Raw genomic sequence first — 22,317 nt, 5'->3', positions numbered from 1 at the left:
ATGTCTAACCTTATTTGAGTGATACAGTGATCTAATCTAGAGTTTTTAAATTTTTCAATAAAAATACAGAAATATGGCTTGAAACTCAACTATCTGTCCTTTTAATTTCAATCTTTAAATTTTCATTATTGCTTTTGGGGAAAATTAGCTGTTATAAAGCCAGCTTGGTAAATATTTACATTATTTTAATAAATATCCTTTAATATGTCTCATTTTGACATCTTTGATTAAGAATAGTACATTTAATTTGTGTTTACTTGGTATTCTTTTAAGTAAAAAAAATGGCAGGAGTCTGGCTAAATTCCAGTTTAGCTAATTACATTTATCTTGTTAGATCTCCTTTCAGCTTTCAACTGAAAATGATATTCCGCTTCACTCTTCATTTTAAACGCTTGCCAATTTGCAAATTGCAGAAGGGTCACTTAGAAAAGTAACATTATCTCCCCTTGCAATAGTATAATACAGGTGAGTAGGGAATGTTTTGGACCAACTTTTTGTAGTTTACCACAAATTGGAAAACAACAGCAACAACAACTAATGGTGGAGGATTTGGAAAAACTTCACCACACATTCATCACAATTTCCCAAATCAGCCAAAATTAGAAAGGCAAAATGACAAAGCTAATTTTTCCACTGGTTTCAAGCTTATTCAACTTGATCCAACTAAATAAATATATATAGAAATTTTGGTGTACAGGGTCTTGGTAAGCATCATTGTATTATATGCGCATATTGAACTTCTCTACAAAGACACACATTTTCAAAATAAATGCACTTGACTTAGATTTATGTTGAGGTCACATTCTAATTAATAATATGAAATTCTCCTGCTATATAGATATACACTAGCTAAACTGTGAAAGCAGGAGAAGAAAGGAAGTGAGTTTACAGGCTTAAGGAGAATAAAATAATACCCGGTAGGTATTGTGGAGCATTTCTTAGTCCCTTTTAAGCATTTCACCTTTTTCATTTTAACCTCACTACAATCTCACTTGTGTGCTAGGGAATGTTTAATAATCTGCTCTTTAAAAACAAAACCAAAAATCCTAACTTGAACCATTTGCTGATTTCTTGGTGTGAATGCTTCCATCATAACCAACTTCAAGCTACCAAGTGATAATACCTGGACATGGAGCTGAGTGAAAAGGTAAACAACTGGCTCTCATGAATTACTACGAGCTGGCCCCATCATATCCCTGGACATAAGGCAGATATTAGTATCTTCATTTTGGAGTTGGGAAAACTGATATGGAGAGATTAGGGAATTGACTTGAGATAAAGAAGTAAGGAATAGCAGGGTTGATACTAGACAGATACTACCAGGTTCTGAGTTCTCTCTTTTCTATACCATAAAGTCAGAAAGAGCATCAGAGAAGGAACAAGCAGGTCTTACAAGAACAACACCTACTGCCTGAGACACCATTTGTCTCAAACCCCTTTGACTAGATTTGCTTTGTTTCCCTAAAGATTGCTTTGCCCCTATCTAATTAGGTGCTCATAAGATTGTATATACTGAGGATGCACAGGTCTCTTTCTGCATTTAGGTACTTTTACATCCCTGGCCATCCATTGGCATATGATGGCCAGTAATAGGTGGATCCTTAAGCAAACTCTGTTCTTTTCTGGAATTCTTTCTAATTAATGTTTATCTGAGGTTCGACACCAAATGTGCCATTTTGGGGGTGGAGTGTAGCAGAGGGGGCAAATGGTCCAGTCCATTTACTCAAAAACAAAGCAAAATAAAATGGGTTTAACAAGACAATAATTAAATTTGTTTTCATCTGATAGAACTGCAAGAACAAATCTGGTCCCAATGGCTTTGTTTGGTAGATTTTGAACTGCTAAACAGCTTTGTTTAGATTTTGAAGACCAGTGAAACAGAATCCATATTAATGTCTAGAGCAGTGGTGAGGAACCTCTGGACTTTGACTTCATTTCATCTAGGCAATAAGGCAGATCAAAGCAAGACCTTGATTATTTCTTCTTATAAATAGTAAAAGGTAACACATAGTTGAGGTTTTTCAGCTATAATCTATTAAAACATCACAAGTTGGAACTATCATTCTATAACATTTTCATTTTCTCTTTTTTTGGGTGTATATTAGTTTTTCCCTTTTGGTTCATTTGCTTCTTTCCCACTTTTATCCTTTTTTTTTTCACTTTTATCCTTTCTTTTCCATATGCTGTAAAAATATATTTAATTATTTGTGGTATTCTTAGCAGTTTTCTAATCCCTATTAATATAACAATAAACCATCTACTATGTCATATTTCTCTCATCTGTTCCTTCCCTATAACCCAAAAATGCAAACTAAATTAAAATGAGTTTTTAAACTAATTTTTAAATTAAGTTTATTAAATTTAATTAATTATTTTTTATTAAATTAAATTAATTAATTAAAAAAATTTTAGTGGATAGAGAGAGGGGGATGTGCAGCAGAGAAACAGGGAGAGAGAGAATCTGAGGCACAGCTACACACCCAGCATATGGGGCTCAATCCCATGACTCTGAGATCATGATCTGAGCCCACGTGTCAGACGCTTAAACTGAATAAGCCACCCAGGTGCCCCTGGTTTATTCGTTTTAAATACAGATCACTTACTGGATTATTTTGCTGGATCTATGGCTTGCTATGGAAAAAAAAAAAACATTTCCCCAGCCCTGCATAATAGTATGAGTTTGCTAAGAAGACAGTGGGTCTTATAGCCACTCCCTAAAAAGTTTTATAGTATTCCATCAGAAAGGGGGGCTATTATACTCATTTTACAAAATAAGGATAGACAAAGGAAATGAGGTAATTTTTTAAACAAATAGAAAAATAAACAGATTTGAATCTTTTTCTACATTATTATTCTATAATATTTTCTAGTATGCTACAGTGTTCTAAAATCAAAATATACACTAAATTTTTAAACATTTTTTTCTTTGAAGATAAATGTTTGGGTAAGAATATATTCCAACATTTCCCTGTGGAGTAAACATAATAATGGTCTCCTTTACTTGCCATTGTAAATGTTTAATGGGGGCATAATGAAAAGGTAAGTGTATAAATGGAACTCATACAACAATATCCATCCCGTGGAGGTAATAAGTTACCAGCAGGTAAATAATGAGATTGAATAAATTAACATTAGTATGAAGATATGGGTTATGATGATGAAAACCATTTAAGATTTTCAGCATAAGTAAAAACTATAAGGTATTGTATTAAAACTAAGGATTCATGTTCCTTTCATTTTAGTTTTCATTATGTTGCAGAGAAGTCACTTTTTTTTCTAATCTGTTACCTCACAGAATTCGCATAAGTGTTTCTAGAAGCTCTGCCTCTCGTAGGGTCTGGAAATCAGCAGGGTGACATCCAGCAGTGTTCCTGTACATGGATGGATGGAACTGACTTATCAACTGTCACCTATATCACCCAATCATCCATGTGAAGAAGGCTGACTTGGCATGGAGCTGGCAATTATCTGGTGAACCCAGTCTAGTGAACTGCCTAGACTGATAAAAGTTCAAAGAATAAATATAATTGCACTGGGAAATCATCAAGAATCCTTTCTGATGGAGAATCCTTTCTGATGATTCAAAATGCAATATCTTGACTAGATGCAATTTACAATAGCAGCCCAACCAAGGCATCAAAAATAAGACAAAAAATATAGACTGCTATCACAGGTACTTTATAAGCTAGTTCAAAACATAGCATAAATCTGGTCATTACAAAAATATTAATTATAAGGCATGCCTAGTGCATGTAGAAGTGACTCACTCACTAATGTCATACAGTACACATTACACATAACAACGCAACACATACACATACATTACATACACACATACAATGACCTGAATGCAGAAGAGCACCAATGAAAAGCTGTTTCACCCTGAATAGTAAAAAAGAAAAGAGGAATAAAAGATTTATTGACAGGAGGAATCTGTCTTCAACAATTAAACAATGGATACTGCCAAGGTTGCTTTGGCTGGAATAAGAAACTGCACTTTAAAAGTAATTTACTTTATTAGCTTTTAGCATATCAGGCTATCCAGATAGCATAGATGCCAAGAGGCAGTGCCATAGCAGACAGAGCAAAGTGAACAGTTACACTGTCATTACACTTAGTGTTCTAAGTTGAGGACATCCTTTCCTGTTTTCTAAGTGGAGGGAACCATTTGTGTTCAGCATTTATTCAATTTTCCTGAACTGTCAGATAATCTTGGAAAAACAAGTTGACTAATGTCTTTAATAAAGTAATAAGAATACCTAAAGTAAGGAGCACTATATGTAAAACTTTTGTGTGAACTTCAGGGTCCCTTAGACATTAAGTTGGCTAAGAGTTTCTTCTTACATGCCACATCCAAAGCAATTATAGTAACTGCTTGCAAGAATATGTTCAGAAGATCTCTAATGCTCTATATGGACCCAACAAGAAATTGTGCCTTGATCGATGCACAATGTCTGCCATCAGGTAGGAACGAAGAGGAAATTCTCATGGCACCTTTGTGACCTTGTGTAATGAGATCTGGGCTGAGGTCAAGAGATACCCAGCCCAATGAACTTGGGAAACTGACTGTCAACCATCCAGAGGCTCAATTTCTTTACCTTTAAATATGAGGGGCTGTTACTACATAATTTCCAAGGTTCCTATTAGCCCTGAGATAATTTACTAGAATCTAATATTTGTACAGTGAAATTACAATTCAAAAAATGCTTTACATATATTAATTTCTTGTATCATTACTATTAATTTATAGATAAGAAACTAAAGCCTAAGGAGGCCAACCAAAGTGATACATATAGTGATGTTAGGATACAAACATTCATTTCCATCCAACTAACACACTGCCTCACACATATATAAGTGTATATTTCTACAGACATGCCAATTATATTTCCTACTTTAAATTGTCAAGTGCCAATCCCCTGTCTCCTCCCTCCTGGGGTTCCCGTCCCTTACCCCTGGTAGAGATTACTAACCTATCGCTGCAGCCTTTCTCAGTGAGCCCTGACATAGTATGAGACTCCTCAACACATCACTGCTGGAGCCACAACCGGTTGATGCATCTCCCACTTAGGAGCAACCAGCCTTCTGTACTTCTTCTACAATGAAAAACATTTCCAGTCAGAGCCAACCTTTGAGGCCCAGAAGACAGTAAAACAACAGATACTTTCCTCCAGATCTTGCTGTCTGCTTTGTGAATCATGAAAACAAATGAAATAGGCCATAATATTGTCCATGAAAAACACTAGAGACAGCAATTATTACCTTTGTTGAAATGGACTTGAGAAAAATAAAAAACCCTGGTATATAAACCTGAAGAAAAAAAAATGCTTCTAGTATCTTCACTGCTATATCTGGATTATATTGAAAAGTGAATAGAAATGGCTTTTCTTGTTGATGTTGAAATGGTAGCAGTGGTATAACCATGGAGAAGTGGGGTAGAGCTCAGGACAAAAGCCCAATCTGAGGTCTTTCCACTGACACTGATTGACACAGCTCCATTTCTACCGTAAATGTGTTTTGGAATCCATTGCTTATTTTGTAATAGGAATTTATAGTGTCCATTGTTAATTTTAATGCCTTATTCAATCTTAACAGCAAACAATTATCTTGTAATAGTATACCCTTAACTGCCACATTTTAAACATTATCCATGGCATATTTGATTCCAGAATACATCTTCCTATCATCCAACAGTTTTTTTGGGGGATTGCTCCAGTAGATCACCTGTTCAAGATAAACTAAATTACAGGTGCAGCATTAGGTAGTCCAATATTTTTGTTAAAAATCAGGAAAAAAAACCCCTATAAATTCCATGTATCAAATCTTATTAGACAACTGAAACTTCATTAAATATTAGTCTGTAGATACCATCCTCTATCTTTGCTCTTTAGGGAAATGGCTTTAGGGGTGGGGTGAAGGAGGAACAAGGATTATTTGATTAGTTCTCAAAATGATGATTTAGCAACTCAGCATTCCATTAAAGTATATTTAATGCAATGTTGAATTGATTTCCTAATTTATAAATTCAGAAAGCTTAAAAGTCCGCCCACTAGGTTGCTGTGTAGAGAGGACCCTATAAAGTATTCCCAAACTTTATTTAGATGATTTCTTGATTTTATGTGCAACTTCTTTCCCAATGAGCCAATGAATGAGGCTGGCTTATTCTAATTCACAGCAGTAAATGGCACCTGCCTTTTGGTTTCATTTGTTTGATAGAAGATTTTATCGTGATTCAAGAAAATGGTTTCAGAATAAAAGTATCTTAATGAAATTTTTTCTTTTTGATTTTTCAAACAACAGGACATTGTAGTTCTTAACTTACTTATATCCTTAAAATGTGTATTTTACAAATTAAATCACCTCTTTTGGAGAGTTGGACTCTCAGGCATGCAGAAAAGCAGTTATCTCTCAGTTAATCAATGTATGAAGCAACACAAGCATTTAGTCAACAACAACAAAAAATCAAAAAGGAATAGCAACCTTAAATGGGTTATTTACTAATAATTTGCTATGGTATTTTTCTGCTTGATTATTAGCATTTTTTCCCCTTAGGATTGAAAGGCATGGACTCGGTTATAGCCATTGTATTTCCATTTTCTCTTAGCCAGGGCTAGAAAGAAATACTCTTCATTCTCAATATGAATGATCTTTAATGATGATAAATGTATGGATTTTTTTAAATACAATGAAAGTTTAAGAAGAAGCACGCAGATTTTCCTTTCTTCTTAAAATATATTTTTAAAGATTAAGTGAAGATCAGCCTCCCCAATAGACTCTTATTTTCCCTTACAGTATCTGTAGGAAAAGCTCATTTGCAGACAGCTGCAGTATGAGCTTCCTTTCCTTGCCCTGTCATTGACCTCCAACCTGATCTGAAAGAACCACCTTCTTTCAAAGTGAGAAGTTATTCATTTACTATAATAGCTCTATTCTGGGCCTCCTTAGCAGAAACTGGCAATTGTGCCCAAATAAGAAGGTTTTGTGATCCTGACTACTGTTCTTACACAAGAGGACAAAACCACTAGGAAATTTCCGTTCTGACAGCCACAGTAGGTGGCCATAAAGTTGGTGTTTAAAACTATGGCTGATGTACAGCGATCACAAAAAGAGAAAGAAAAATCATTAGGAGTTTGCACTTGCTCTGGTTATATACTGGGGTTTGCCAATTATGTTCTCTTAACTTGACAGCTTATTCATTGAGCAAAAGCTGCTACATTAGAAGTTAGCTGACAGTCTGCTGTATGCAACTTTAAAATAAAATCACTTCATGAAGAGGAGTGAGAAACATAAATGATAAGCCTATTGGATAATCATTACAAATAAATAAAAAGCCTTTGATACAAGCAATTAGTCACAAGCATTACAGATTGAAATGCAGTCCAGTGTTAAAGAGACAGTTTAGAAGCACATGGCACATTTATCACAGCTCCACAGACAAGTTATTGAGCTGTCTGTGAAAAAACAGAGCCAAACAGGAAAGCTTTCAGCAGCGAGCAGCGGTTGAGGTCCTTGATTGATAGAGCTAGATGATGCAAAGCTGTCCGATGGCTTTCTGCAAAATAAAGTGAAGGAACTCAAGGTCTTTCATGGCGCTCTCTGACCACAGATGAACAGCTACTTTATTACGGCCCAGATTGAGGTTGCGCCTTGCTCCATATTCTGCTACTTTCTGATGCACACGGTTGACTTGACCAACCAGCCATTGTGTTTAACATAAGGGCCTGCCATCTTCACATTGTTTTTTTAAAGGTTTACTACAAAAGACAGAAGACAGCACCGGTTAAAAGCTCAGCCTCTTTACTTGTCCTTGCCACTGTTTTAACCGCCGAGTAGTGTGTGATGGCAGGTTTCCCATGCTGATCTACATCTTTCTTCCTGCTCACGTTGTAACTCCAATCAGTCCAAGCAAGGATGTTCAGTAGCATGACCTTAATATGCAAGGTGGTATCCCCGCCCCTCCCCCCATCCCGAATCAGGGGGATGTCAGGAGGCTGTATTTATTCTTATTTTAATTTTGTGCATTAAAAATAGTGAACGAGTTTTACACACTGCAAGGACACCTTTCTGAGTGATGTTTAAGAAAAGGCCAGCAACTTTTCAGCTGCTTTTAGTAAGTTTCAAAACCTGAAATTTGTTTTGCTACGAAGTTTAACAGGAAATAGTAAAATGCATTGATCACTGTTAGCTTGATTCTTATTAACCAAATGTATTAATCTCAAAATAACCACTTTCCATTCTCTTAAATTCATTCTTATGTACCTGTCCTCCAAAGAGAGAGGGGGAATAAATAAGGAGAAAGGAGAGAAAGATTTGCTTTAGAATAATTTTTGAAGATTCTAGTCTTCCACACTATCTTTTTATACATTATTTCCAAACAGAGCTCACATTAAGATGATCTTACCAAACCCTTTGTGTGAGATTGGTAGATAAGAAACCTTCAAATTCTACTCTTTTATTGACATTTTAAGGCCAAGCATTTTATTGACATTTAGACTTTTTGAGTATCATATATTGCATCATTCAGAACACTTAGATTTCTTTCATAAATGAATAAATTGATATACTACATTAAACAAAAAGGGCTTCATCTGAAATTAGTTCTGATGAGGATATATTTATTTCTAAAATTTAAGTGTGTAACCCAAACCTAATATTAGACTTCTGCTTCCTTCCCCCCGAAAATATCAGGAATTGGTATTCTAGTTTTATATTTCCTGAGAAAGGAAACAAAGACATTAAAAGCTATTAATCTATTCAGAACCCAAACTCATATCCCAAATGTAAAAATATAAAGCAAAGTAGTTATGAAAAATAAAGTCAGGGGCATCTGGGTGGTACAGTTGGTTAAGCGTCCAACTCTTGGTTTCTGCTTGGGTCGTGATCTCAGGATTGTGAGACTGAGCCCTGAGTTGGGATCCTTGCTCAGCAGTCTGCTTAAGACTCTCTCTCTCTCTCTCTCTCTCTCTCTCTCTCCCTCCCTCAGCTCTATCCCCTGTGGGCACACACCCTCTGTCTAAAATAAATAAATAAGGCTTAAAAAATAGTCAAAGTATATCAGTGTTGTTTTAAGGCCTTTGGCAATAAGAATATTCCTCTACATAAAACAAGCACATGTTTTGCTTCATTCTGGCTCTATTTCCTCTCATAGATGAAAGGGGGAAGATGGTTTGCTTCTTTCTAGGAATTTACATATTTCCCAATACCTCAATTTCTTGTTAATCAAAGTAACTATACCTACTGGATTCTTAGACTAAGACCTCACCACATGCAAGTAAGAACTCTGCATTTTAACAAATTTCCTAGGTGATTCATAGAACTAATCAGGTTTAAAAAGCCCTGCTTTGGGATCCCTGGGTGGCTCAGCGGTTTGGCGCCTGTCTTTGGCCCAGGGTGCAATCCTGGAGTCCCAGGATGGAGTCCCACGTCGGGCTCCTGGCATGGAGCCTGCTTCTCCCTCTGCCTGTGTCTCTGCCTCTCTCTCTGTATCTCTCATGAATAAATAAATAAATAAAATCTTAAAAAAAAAAAAAAGCCCTGCTTTAAGGCAGTAAGTAATGCACACTCTTGCCTATATTTTAGGTTCATCTGAGGACCTCTTCAAAAATTGAGATGCCAGGGGTGCCTGGGTGGCTCAGGCCATTAGGCAACTGACTCCTGGTTTCAGCTCAGGTCATGATCTCAGGGTCATGAGATGGAGCTCCGTGTTGGCTCTGTGCTCAGTGTGGAATGTGCTTGGGATTCTCTCTCTCCGTCTGCTTCCCCGCCACCCATCCCCCCCTCCCCCGCCACTTGCACATGCTCTTTCTCTCTCAAATAAATAAATAAAATCTTTTTAAAAAATTGACATGCAAGTGCTCTATAGTACAGCCATCAGAATTTCTGACCATTGGGTCTAACCACTGTTTTTTTTGTTTGTTTGTTTTGTTTTTTTTTACTCTCCCAGGTAATTCACATGCGTAACTGGAGCTAGTCACTACCATTCCTATCAGAGCTATGTAACCTGTTGTGTTTGTCTTTTTATAGCAGCTGCTAGGAAGCTCAAATAGTCATGAATCTTTTAGGTAAATTATAATACATATATATGTATTTTTTTAATTACAGCTTTATTGAGGTATAACTGTCAGGAACAAAAGAAAGATATTTAAAAGTGTATGCTGTGGTGGTTTGATATATGTATGCATTGAGAAAGGACCCCTCAACCTAGTGGTTAACATATCCATGACCTCACATAGTTATTTTTCCTTTTTTTCTTTTTTTCTTTTTTGTGAGAACATTTCAGTTCTACTCTCTTAGCAAACTTCAAGTTTAATTTTTTTAAGACTTCACATATATGTGATATCATACAGTATTTGTCTTTCTCTCTCTGGCTGATTTCATTTAGCACAATGTCCTCAGATTCCACCTACATTGTTCCTAAGTGGAGTAAATTATAATATTAATTATAATTTTTTATTAAGAGCAACAAACTGAGTTAAAAAGTAATGTACATGTATCTCATGCTAGTCACTTCACTAAACTTTTTCTTGTATATATTTTTTTATTTAACTGTCAGAGGAATATTATTTTTCCCGTTTTACGTATAAGCAAACTGAGACAAAGAAGGATTGAATAGATTGATCAAGGTCAGATAGCTCTTTAGTAGCAAAACATCCAGGAATCAAAAGCACTTGTGTCTCACTACAAGCTTACACTCTTAAATCTTTGTGTATATGGTCCTTATAGCTTCTTTTCACCTGTGCAATAGTTTTCTCTTAATTGCCAGCTCTGTTCCTGAGACACAGACACAAACAAGACACACACACACACAGACACATACACACATTCTACTCATTCTTTAGTTCCTAGCTTTGGTTTAGGCTCTAGAATAATACGTGGACCTCAAATTTTAGCATGAATTAGAATCAACTGGGGGCTTTGTTAAAATGTATGTCACTGATTCAGTAGGTCTTAGAAGGGCCCCAAGAATTTTTATTTCTAAGGAGATCCAAGGTGATGCTGATGCTGCTGGTCTATGCTTTAAGAATCACAGTGCTGGATTAATTGTAATGGATGTTATTATATTACCTGTCTTTATTATGAGCATCCTCAAGTCATTTATGTAAATAGTGTACATATAAACATAAATAGGAAAGAAAAATGATGATACAGAAACTATGCTAATTAGAATTGATAATAAACTAAAGCTTCAAGTAAGAAGTGATTTCCTATCCCTTGTTGCAAATCCTTTGCAAGAGATAAATGGACTTCAGCATTCGTTCCTCCTCAAAGCTAAAATTAGACATGGTGTGGGATGGCAGGCAATACTAGTACTCTAGAAGTCAAAGAAACTTACATTATGACATTGTTTAGAAAATAAATGAGCAATTATGAACAATTTTAAGGTCTTCTATGCCTTGTGCTTCCTAAGTGACTTAAATCGTATCAAGATACATCTAATTATTTCATGAAACGTTTTGCTTGAAGTTATAAATTACAGTGTCTCAAACAATAAAAGCAAAGGAATATTGTTGAGTTTACCTCAGTGATTTATGCCCTTAGTGCAAAACTGACAATTTAAGATATTCACTTGGTTTTTCTGTATCACTTTTGAAAAGAAATTTCCCACAAAACAGAATAGTAGCTAGGAAGATGCCCCTAATTATTTGTGTTGGATATTGGTCAGATGAGATTCAGAAAACAGTATTTTTGTCAATCAGTCTCAGCAAAGACAAATCTTTGCAACTTTATGATTAAAAGCTAACATGACTAATTTATTAAATTGGAAATCAGGCTGGCATAGAAAATGTGAAACTATTTTAACAGCCTCTTTCTTTTCCTGGCTTGAGTAAAACTTAAGAAAAACAAATATGCATCTTTTACTTATAACTTCAGTGGCACATGTACTCTGAGCTGTAAGATAAAGAAAAGCAATATATGTGTGTTGTAACAAAGGCATTTTGAAAATATTCATTAACACCCACATCTGAGGAGAAGCTGTTTGATCTAGTAATAAGAATGTTAGCTGGAATACAATTCTTAAGATTTTTTTTTTTAAATGTGAAATACTGCTCCTGCAGAAAGTTGGTTGGATGACATAAAGAGCACAGGCTTGCCTATCACACTGATTACTTGATGTAATAGTAAGCAAGCTTAAGTGAACTGTGTGTCTTCCATCTTTCCAATCACTTAGGGATGGGCATCAGAGCTCGCCATCCATCATCCCTGGCCTGAAACATACGGTGCATCAGCAATCTTGGGCTGACCTAAATGATAGTAAGAGCTGCTATGCTGTTCACAATAAGAAATTGTTGTCCACTGAATTACAGGTTTGTGATTAGATTGCTAACATGGCCAACTTGATGTATAAGTGAAGTGTCCAGGGAAGATATTCTTTAGGATCTTCTGAAGATTAATTTATACCCTTGAAATGTAGACCAATCACAGAGTCAAAAAATATGTCAAGGTATTTTTCTTATAACCAAGAAAGCCCAGCTGTTACAGCCATCATTAATTTATTTCTGGCACCTTTATCTGCAACAGAATTTAATAAACAAGGGGTCTAATGGCTATCACCTTACTATGGCTAGAATTGCCCAATATGATAATTGATTTCTTTGAAGTTAAATTCACATGGAGTAATTATATACTATTAAGGTTATAAAAATATATTCTATAAATATTATTAGGGGTACATACTATTAAAGATATAAGGTTTTGCTTATAACTTAAATTTACACATTTAAAAATGTTTAATTTTTTATTTTTACTTTTATTTATTTTTTATTTCTTGGAAGTTTTCATATTTATTCAAAGTCCTCTGCTGCCCTTTTGAGACCAGCAGGGCGGAGCTCCTTGGGAGAGCCTGTGGTCTGTCCCTGTGAAAAATTTTTAATTTTTTTAAAGAAGATATTATTTATTTGAGGGAGAGAGTATAAGCAGTGTGAGTGGCAGAGGGAGAAGTAGGCTCCCCACTGACCAGAGAGCCCTATGTGGGGCTTGATCCCAGGACCTTGGGATCCTGAGACCATGACCTGAGCTATAGACAGACACTTAACCAATTGAGTCACTGAGGCACCCCTAAAAATGTTTAAATCTGTCCAAATGCTTATCTAAAATTTCTAGTTGTGTGCTATGCTCTCATACCTCAAAGTATGTCTAAAGATATCATATAAATTACTTGGTAGGCATGCTATATATTATTTCCTTTGCTTCCTTTCCTAAGATCAAATAGGTAGAATTTAAAATTGAACATTAAAGAAATTATCTCCAGATCAACCACACAGTGTACATGGCCTTAGATAAGCCACTTGGCTGCTATCACCATCAGCATCCACATTCAGTATTGTAAGAATTATTTTTACTAGTCTAGCCAAAGTCTTATTCAGGAGGTTGGCATTCATTCCTTCAACATTTACTGAACACCCCTATTTTTTAGTCACATTGCTAAGTGCATGAAATGAGGATAAGTCCTGCTGACAACCTAGTGGAAAGAGACAAGACTGGAAAACAGGCAACTACAATGGAAAGCTTACTGCAAAGAAAAACCAGCCAGGAACTTATGAAAAATGAAAATTCTGAAGGTGCACAAGCACAGATTCTGAATTAACAGATCTAGCTGGGCACAGATATATACCTTTTTAACATGTACTCCAGATAATTCTAACAGATAATCAGTGGTCTACAAGATAATTTCCTAAGTCCAAATAATAAGTGTGGGTGCTTTGGAGTGTATAGGGAAAAAAGCAACTGATTCAATCTTAAAAGCCCAGAAAAGGTTTTGTGAAAAGGTGGCAGAGAAGCTTCACAGGCCTCATCTGGGCACAATGGAGGGAGGATGGGGGAAAGTGTTCCCAGCAATGGAATTGTCTGAGAAGGAGAGCTCCAGGGACCCAAGATAGCTGATTTAAAAAACTTGGCCAAGACAAGAGATCCATTTGCAGAAGTTGGAAGGAGCTTGTCACGAAGGACATCTGTTTCTCTTTCTTATAATTTATATTTTGAACACATGTGCATTGAATGAGATGTGTAGAAAGGATATATAATTAAAAGCTCTCCTTCCATCCTTTCTCCAGTTGCCCATTTCTCTTTCTGCAAAAAAAAACCACCATTAACACTTTCAAAAATATTAAATGCCTATACGATAATATTTGAACATATATTCCTAATGCCCTGTCCCAAGATATTAACAATAAGCTATATTATGCATAGTTCTATAACTTGCATTTTTGGCATGATATTATTTTAGTGATTGCATCACATCTTACCCTCTGTAAACACTGCATATAGTATATGGTATATACATATACCATGATTTATTTTACCATTAATCCACTGGTATACAATTAGCTTTTATCCAATTGTTGACTCTTATAAGCAATTCCATAAAGAATAAACTTGTACCTAAGTAATTTCAAACATGTGCACTTATCTAAACTCCAAGAAATAGAATTTTGGAGTCAAGGGTATCATCCCTTAACATGTTGGTAGATTTTGCCAAACTGTTCTCTGTGAGGCTGTACTAATCTACAATCCCTGGCACTGTATGAAGAAAGGATTGTTTCCTTACTCTCCATAAAGAAGTTTGACATTTATCTTGGGAAACCCAGGGAGTAAATCAAGGGTCTTAAGAGAAGGAATGACCTGCCTAGGCTTATATTTTAGAAAGATAACCCTCACTGCAATGCAGAGAATGGATGCATTGGAGTAGGTAAGATAGGAAGAAAGAAGGGCGATTAGAAGCTCAGCAGTTAGCTAAGAAGAGATAACCTGCTATGGATTATGTGGAAAGATAAGGATCTTTATTGAGTATATGTTATAGGCCAGACTCTGTGCTGAGCATGCAAACTGCATTATCACATTTATTACTTGCAACAACACTGATGGATAGCTATTGTTATTTCTGGTTTCAGAGGGCAAAACAAACAAACAAAATAAAGCTGAGGCTCTTAAATTAATTAGTGGTTTGTTTATGCAAGTAGTACATGGCAAAACTGGGATTAAAATCCACTGAACTGTTGGTTCATAGCAAGTGCTTTGAACCACTATAATATCCTGTTTGTGATGGACAAAGGTTGATTCATTTGTAATTTACCCAAGAGGCAGAATTGACAGATTTGGGCAACCGACTGCATCCCGGACATAAAGAAAAGGAACAGATCAGCATTGTCTGCCAAGACTGGGAACCAACAAAACTTACAACTGGGAAGCAAGGGAGGGATATAAGGCACAAAACTGATGTTTAGTTTGAAGTGCTGGTAGAAGCTGCAGTCTAAAATACCCTACTGTCTGAGAAGCAGAACAGTCTGGTCTGGAGATGATATAGTTGGGGACATACAGCCACTGTGCTAGGGAGTCACCAGCATGGATGAGCTCATCCAGGGAGCAATATTTAAGGAACAGGTTGAAGATGAGGAGAACATGAAAGAAACTAAGAATAAACCAAGAGAAAAGAAGAAAGGAAGGAAAACCAGAAGAAAATGTATCCCCAAGCCAAACTTTTGAAAACAAACTAAAACAAAAACACTTTGAATTACTTTACAATGAAATTATTAACACTCTTTTTTTTTTCACTTCTAAGATTCTCATGTATTATGAAAGTAATGTTCATAAAATGTTCCCTCAACACAAGGGAAAATAGGTTCTTAACACATCTGCACCAGTACTGTCTTGTGGAGGTGATAGTTTAGGGGAAAATCGCTTTCCCTAAGCTAGCTGAGAGTCCTGATACATTTCTTTAAAGCTCTAATAACCATGCAGAAAAGTGTCAAATTGAGGATTTAAAGGCAAGGCTGTAGTCCCGGGAGAATGTCTGGGAGTGATTCCTATGTACCTGACATAACTCAGAAGCAGGAGAGTTGCACTGAATGGCTAGGAGAATTCTCCTGCACCACCTCATATAAATCTATGGAGGGCTACCCGAAGGTTTATGTGAGCTGTGTGTCCAACACGTGTTAGAAAATCAGTCTCGTTATATTTTCCCTGTAAATCCTTCCAGGAGTCTTCGAGGTTTAAGGGGGACCTTCACATTTGGAATGGAGAAATGAGTATAGATTTTCTGAGACTGCCTGGATTGTGTAATATGCAGTTCATACAATATATTTGGGGGGAAGAATATGTAGGTGCTGTCAGTCAACTGATGGATTCAGTCTCGAAAAATTCCAACCTGCCCACTCTCCCCAATTCCCTCCTAAGGAAAAAAACAAAAAACAAACCTCTTTTCAAAGGGAATACATTCTCTTAAAGTGGTCAAACAGTCTCTGTAGCATACCTAGTATGTGGCATGGCCTGGAGACATGACAATGATTTTCTTGTTTAGCAGTTTATACAATCTGTCTTATAAATTACAAATAATATTTCACATTCCACTTCTGAATATACCAAAGTTGAGAATTTATGATTAGAATCAAATATGGAATATAAACGTTTGTATGTATTTAATTGGTTGTTATGGGAACAGACACCCTGAAAATTATATAAATAAAATTGTAATATTAAAACATTTAAAAAACCAATTAAATATCTAACATATACTATTAATATTTAAGTGAAAATAGCTAAATTTTAATACATAATTTTAAATTATTGGGCCAGATTTCTATTTTATAAATAGATTTTAAAAACTGAAATAATTACTTCTAAGCTTTTTATTTTTTTAAAGATCTTATTATTTATTCATGAGAGACACACAGAGAGAGAGAGGCAGAGACACAGGCAGAGGGAGAAGCAGGCTCCATGCAGGGAGCCCCACATGGGACTCAATCCCGGGTCTCCAGGATCACACCCTGGGCTGAAGGCGGTGCCAAACCACTGAGCCACTTGGGCTTCCCTACGTCTAAGCTTTATTAGGAATCTCTTTAACTTCAATACTCCTCCATTCTATCAAGTTTTTTTTTTTTAAATATTTTTTTAATTTTTTTTATTTATTTATGATAGAGAGAGAGAGAGAGGCAGAGACATAGGCAGAGGGCATGGAGCCTGATGTGGGATTCGATCCCAGGGCTCCAGGATCGCGCCCTGGGCCAAAGGCAGGTGCCAAACCACTGCGCCACCCAGGGATCCCCCATTCTATCAAGTTTTACCTTCAATATCAATTGCTCATTATCCTGAACATAACAAACTTAGTTGCCTTTATTTATTTATTTTTTTCTTGGTTGCCTTTAACAGAAAAAAAAAAACAAAAAACTATCGATTATTTAGAATGTTCCAAATCAAGCTTTGATTTTAGACACTTTTTTCTCCTAAGTTTAGTTTAAGTAAACTCTCCTTATATTTCTAAATGTTAGAAATATAATACTTAATAATAGATACCTGATTTTTAAAAATAGTGGTCTTATTTACATTAAATGTAAAAGAGATTTTTAACATTTAACATTTGAATCACATATATATGAATCACACATATATATGCATTTGGAAACAGCAACTTTATTATTTTTTTGCAACTTTATTTATTTACTTATTTTTTTGGGGTGCTGACCCTGAGACCAACAGCAGTGACTTTAAAGGAGGTTACCTCTTAAAAAAACTTAAGCAGGTAAACTTTTGTTTTTGCAGATTCATAAGATGATCCAAAGGAAGTCAATTTCTATAGAGTAGAAAATAGGGTTTTTTGTTTTTTGTTTTTTTGAAAATAGGGGTTTTCTAACCAACTTCATACTCAAAACAGTGACTCAGACTTCTTGATTGCCACTATTTGAACAGCAATAACAGGGAGCTCATTACACAATGAGGCAGACTGGTTCATCATTCAAACAGGTCTAAGTGTGAATATTTTTCCTAAAGTACTGTACACAAACCTCCCTAATATGTCTAGCAATGGTCCTTGCTCTGGCTTCTGGAATAATCCCAACAGTTTTTCCCCTTTTCACTAGGGTGCTCACTAATCATGTCCCTCATGCTAACATGAAATGTTAAAAGGATAAAATCTTCTGAGGCAAAATATTCCTATTTTGTCTAGTCACTGTTTCACTTCATAGCTTAGAAATTCTATGTCAATTTCTGTTCTAAGAACATTAATAATCATTTGTAGTCAGATTATAGACCATTTCACTCAAATATCACACAACTCCATATGTAGAGCTACTTCCCAGGAGTTGGTCATTTAGCTTCTGTCAAGGCAACCTATATTATAAGCATATATAACTCAAAGATACTATTGGCACATAACAAATCCCCATTGTCTTTGGGATCTCGTGCAAAGAGTAGAGGACTTTTTGATTATGATATATTTAAAGTGTAAAATAATATTTAATTACCAAATTGTCTTAGGTAATAGAAGAATTGGAAGAACTCATGAGTGTTTAACCACAGTGGGGGATTCACTGAAACACACACAAGTACAAGGTTTGCTTTCCTCTTTACAGGACATAAGGTCTGTTCCTTTCTGCACACGTGATCATTCTTCTTTCTCTCTACAGATGAGCCTCCTATGCTTTGAATTACTATAGCCATCCCATCCCTGTCTTTATGTGATCATTCTGATTTATATCAAATAGAAACTGTATTGGGCTTCTACATTCCCAGCCTCCAATTTTGGGGACAGAAAATCTCATTTTGTCCTAGGTCTCTACTCACTCCTGGTCCAATTAGAGATGAGCAGGGTCACAAGGTTACATGACCAGTAGCTCATGCATCTGCACTGTAGGTACAGGCTCTCTGAAAGGTCATGGGCAGGCTATAAAGAAAAGGAAGCATCAACAGGCATCCTGAGAGTTGTCTACTACAATAGTATTGAAGCATGTGTCTATCGGCTAAAACTCAATATTAAATATAGAGCCAAGACGGATATCATCCTAGTCATATTCTGAATCACCCATTCAAATCACAAGAATTCCATATGTCAGGAATTCCATCTGTGCATTGGCTTATAAGGCATTTATTTGCATTCATAAGACCAAATGTACAATGTAAGCACAGAGAATGAGCCACCTAGACATTTATAAGGAAATATGGTTTCTGTAGCTTTAATTAAGCCCCTCCTCACAGAGTACTCAAGTTTGCTCTCACAAGAGTAATGATCTCATTTATCATGTGCCCCCCTGCCCCAGGATGTCACTTTGTGAGTGAGTGATTATAATTTGCGTTGTTTCAGATGTCTTTACTTTTTTTGTTTTGGTTTACTTGTTTATCTTTATAGTAATGATAAATTACCAAAAAAAGAACATTTAAAGTAGGTAGACTTTGTGGTCTTCAAAGTGTGTAAAGGTGATTCACACTCAACAATACAGTAGAAGTGAGTTGGTCTTCCAGCAAGGATGATATGTTTTTGTAGGTACACATACTCTCTTTTTCTCTTTCTTTGTATATCTTTCTTTCACACTGAAGGATTCTATTTTTAAAAGCTTATATTGATATTTAAAAAAAAAACAAAAACGAGACACTTCTCAGGATCTAGGGCTAGGTAGTTTTTGTTAGACTTGACTCTAAAAGCACAACTCATCAAAGATAAAATGATAAATTTGACTTCATAAAAAAAAAAAAAATCTGTGGAAGAGAGAGAGAGAGAACTTCTGCCAGAAACTCTTGACTTTTCTCTGGAAACTGCCCTAAGCAGAGAAAACAACTTGACTAGAGATGCCCAGAAAGTTGCATATCCCACGTGACCTGAGGCCAGTGACTGATACTGGGATAAAGAAAAGCCTGGGTCTTTTATCACTATCCATGCTGTGCTCCAGGTATTGCTCTTCTGGAAATGTTCCTGAATCTCATCAATCTCCAGTAGCAAGTAGGGCTCTCCTTGTTGGAGAACCACATCTTTTATCAATTCACTACAAATACAAAATTTCCATATTTTGTGAATAATAAGTTTCTTCTTATTATTATTAAATGTAGTCAGTTAATGTAGAATTCCCTTCAGCCTAACAGTGGTTGTAAAATTGATGTTACATTAGGAATTGATGGTATCTTGGGATAAAGGAAATACACATATATTCACATACACATTTAGGGGTGTCATTTGGACAAAATGAGGTACTTAGTAAGAGAAGAACAAAAGTAAGACATGCCTTCCAAATAGTGCCAATCAACTCTGAGAGCAAATGTGTCAGAAAACTTTATTTTTTCTTTCTGTGACATTCATACATTAACTACCTTAACTTTGTGTCTCGCAATGGCATACTATTCATATAATACAATTTCCTTTCTTTTCCAATATCCTAATAATGTAGTTCAGAGGCTAGAATTTTTCAGATTTACTCTTGGCTGTTGTTTTTCTGTACAGTGTCATTTGATGAACTGCTTTTCGTGATTCTTGCTTGTAATTTTAACTCCTTTATCAATTTTAACATAATCAATTTCATTTGTATTTTCTAAATGTTGATGTCATAGTTTTATATTTTAAAAATATCTTTAATTAAGTGACATATCCCAGGTGTTAAGCAGATCCTCTTGAAAGCCATCTGGAAGCTTCTTAGTCCTTTAAAATGCATGAGTCAGTTATAAGGATAGTTCCAGATTAAAAATTTGGTGATGTCTTATAAAAGATTTACCTATTTCTACAGTCTTCAATCATATCTCTTCGTGTGAAAGGCAGTCTTCTGAATCCAAGGCCGTATTGTTTCAGTTTTACATCCAAGTGTAATCCTTCTGAAGATATTTTAAGTGACAATTAAAAATCCAAGCTTAATTCAAAATTTAGCTACAAGTGGAACTGCTAATGCAAATCATTCAACCAAAGTGAAAACTAAATGAGGAGATGCCTTCTACACATGGCTAAGCTCATGCAGAGGCAATGATAATCATTCTGTAGGTGACTGTCTTTGAGTTAAATTCATGTATTCATTCAACAAATACTCATGGCCTAATGTTGGCAAGCATTGACCTAGATATTAGAGAAATAAGGCAAATGACACAGATTAAATCTTGGGACAGACTGAGTTACCAAAGGAAAATTACTTGTCTTGTGTAATATTACATTTAATGTTTGAGTTTCTACTTGTTTTATTAATTCACTTGAGGAATGGCAGAGAAAATTTTGCCTTGTAATTTTTGGGAGTGAGTATAGTAAAAAGGAAATATTTGAGGTTTATTTATTTGGTTATTTCTTTACTGTTGGTACCAAATTCAATAGGGAAGTACACACAACTCTTAGAAAATATTTTAATAGCATTCTTATGCAAGTTGATGATCCCTCAGGGCATTGAAACTATTTCCTAATATTTAATCTTTTAAAAAATTTCTATAAAACAAATTAACATAAAATTTCCATAGGATATATTCAGTTTATTTTTTTCTGTACTTAGATATGGAAAAGTGTATATGGAGAGGGAGAAGGAGGACATAAGGTATTCATGATGGCAGTATTAGGTAGGATGAAAACTATTCACACATCAAGCCCTCACTTCAGTGCAAGGAAGACTTCCATTGGACACTGTCCTAGAATGTATTTAAACAGGCTGCTAAAAATTAAACATCAGAAAATTAAACATAATGCATATATATCAATTTATATGTGCGTATGTTTGCATGTAATTTACATATGTTATGCTTTGATCATACGTATTTTGAAAAGCAATCTAAGGAAATGAGTCATAGATTTTCTTTTTCTTTTCTTTTTTCACTGTTAAATGTTTAATTCAATGTAAAATAAGATCAGGATTTCCAAAGCAAGTTTCAGAACACAAACACTGATTTCTAAAACAGTTTGTCTTCCTTTCAGAGGCCTAAATGTAAACATGTATAAATCTTAAGGATTTAAAAAATATCATGGTATTTTTAACATTATTACAGCTACAGTTGACAAGTATGCAAAAGAACTCATTTCCAAATTTAATGAAATATCCAAATTAAAAATGTAGCAGTTTAATGTACTTTATTGGTCATAAAACTCAGCAAGAAACTGTTCTTTCCCCCATACCTCAGAAAAACCCCACTAATTCCTTTCTAGGGCACTGATGGCATTAACAGTACTTAGCCCACCTTTGTCAGCATCCAGATATCTCTGGTTCAATCTATCTATGTAAATTAATTTTACAGTTTCAGTTGTTGAAAATGCTCACCATCTTCTTCACTGCATTGTACTTGGCAAAGCATCTACCAACAATGCACAGGATGGGAACTGAACCATGAAAAACAATGGCTTGACTAAAGAGCTAACCATATAACCTGGGTCTGCTAACAGAGTGAGGATATTAATGGAAATGTAAAATTCCAGGAAGCATCCCTTTTCATCCTCTCCAAGTAACCAGCATGTATAGTACTGGGAAGTAAAGAGTAGAAGAAGGTGACAACAGCCATAACATGGAATTTCCCTAGAACCAAAAGGAAACTAAACAAAATGTAAACTATAGTGGACCAAAGAATGGACTTTCATTTGGGCTTTTACTGTGGTGGCAAACGAAG

At 35.5% G+C, this 22,317-nt stretch overlaps 1 protein-coding gene across 2 annotated transcripts in view; it reads right to left on the bottom strand.

Annotated features, from left to right (window-relative positions):
• The window catches only part of WDR72 (WD repeat domain 72), a 230,245-nt gene that overhangs the window by 35,264 nt on the left and 172,664 nt on the right, over window positions 1-22,317 (bottom strand). The gene's annotated exons all lie outside the window — the stretch shown is intronic.

This window comes from Vulpes lagopus, chromosome 2, assembly GCF_018345385.1.
Source record: "Vulpes lagopus strain Blue_001 chromosome 2, ASM1834538v1, whole genome shotgun sequence".
NCBI classification, from domain to species: domain Eukaryota; kingdom Metazoa; phylum Chordata; class Mammalia; order Carnivora; family Canidae; genus Vulpes; species Vulpes lagopus.
The sequence above is the reverse complement of the archived record's forward strand: the minus strand, read 5'-3'. Positions and strand labels throughout refer to the sequence as shown.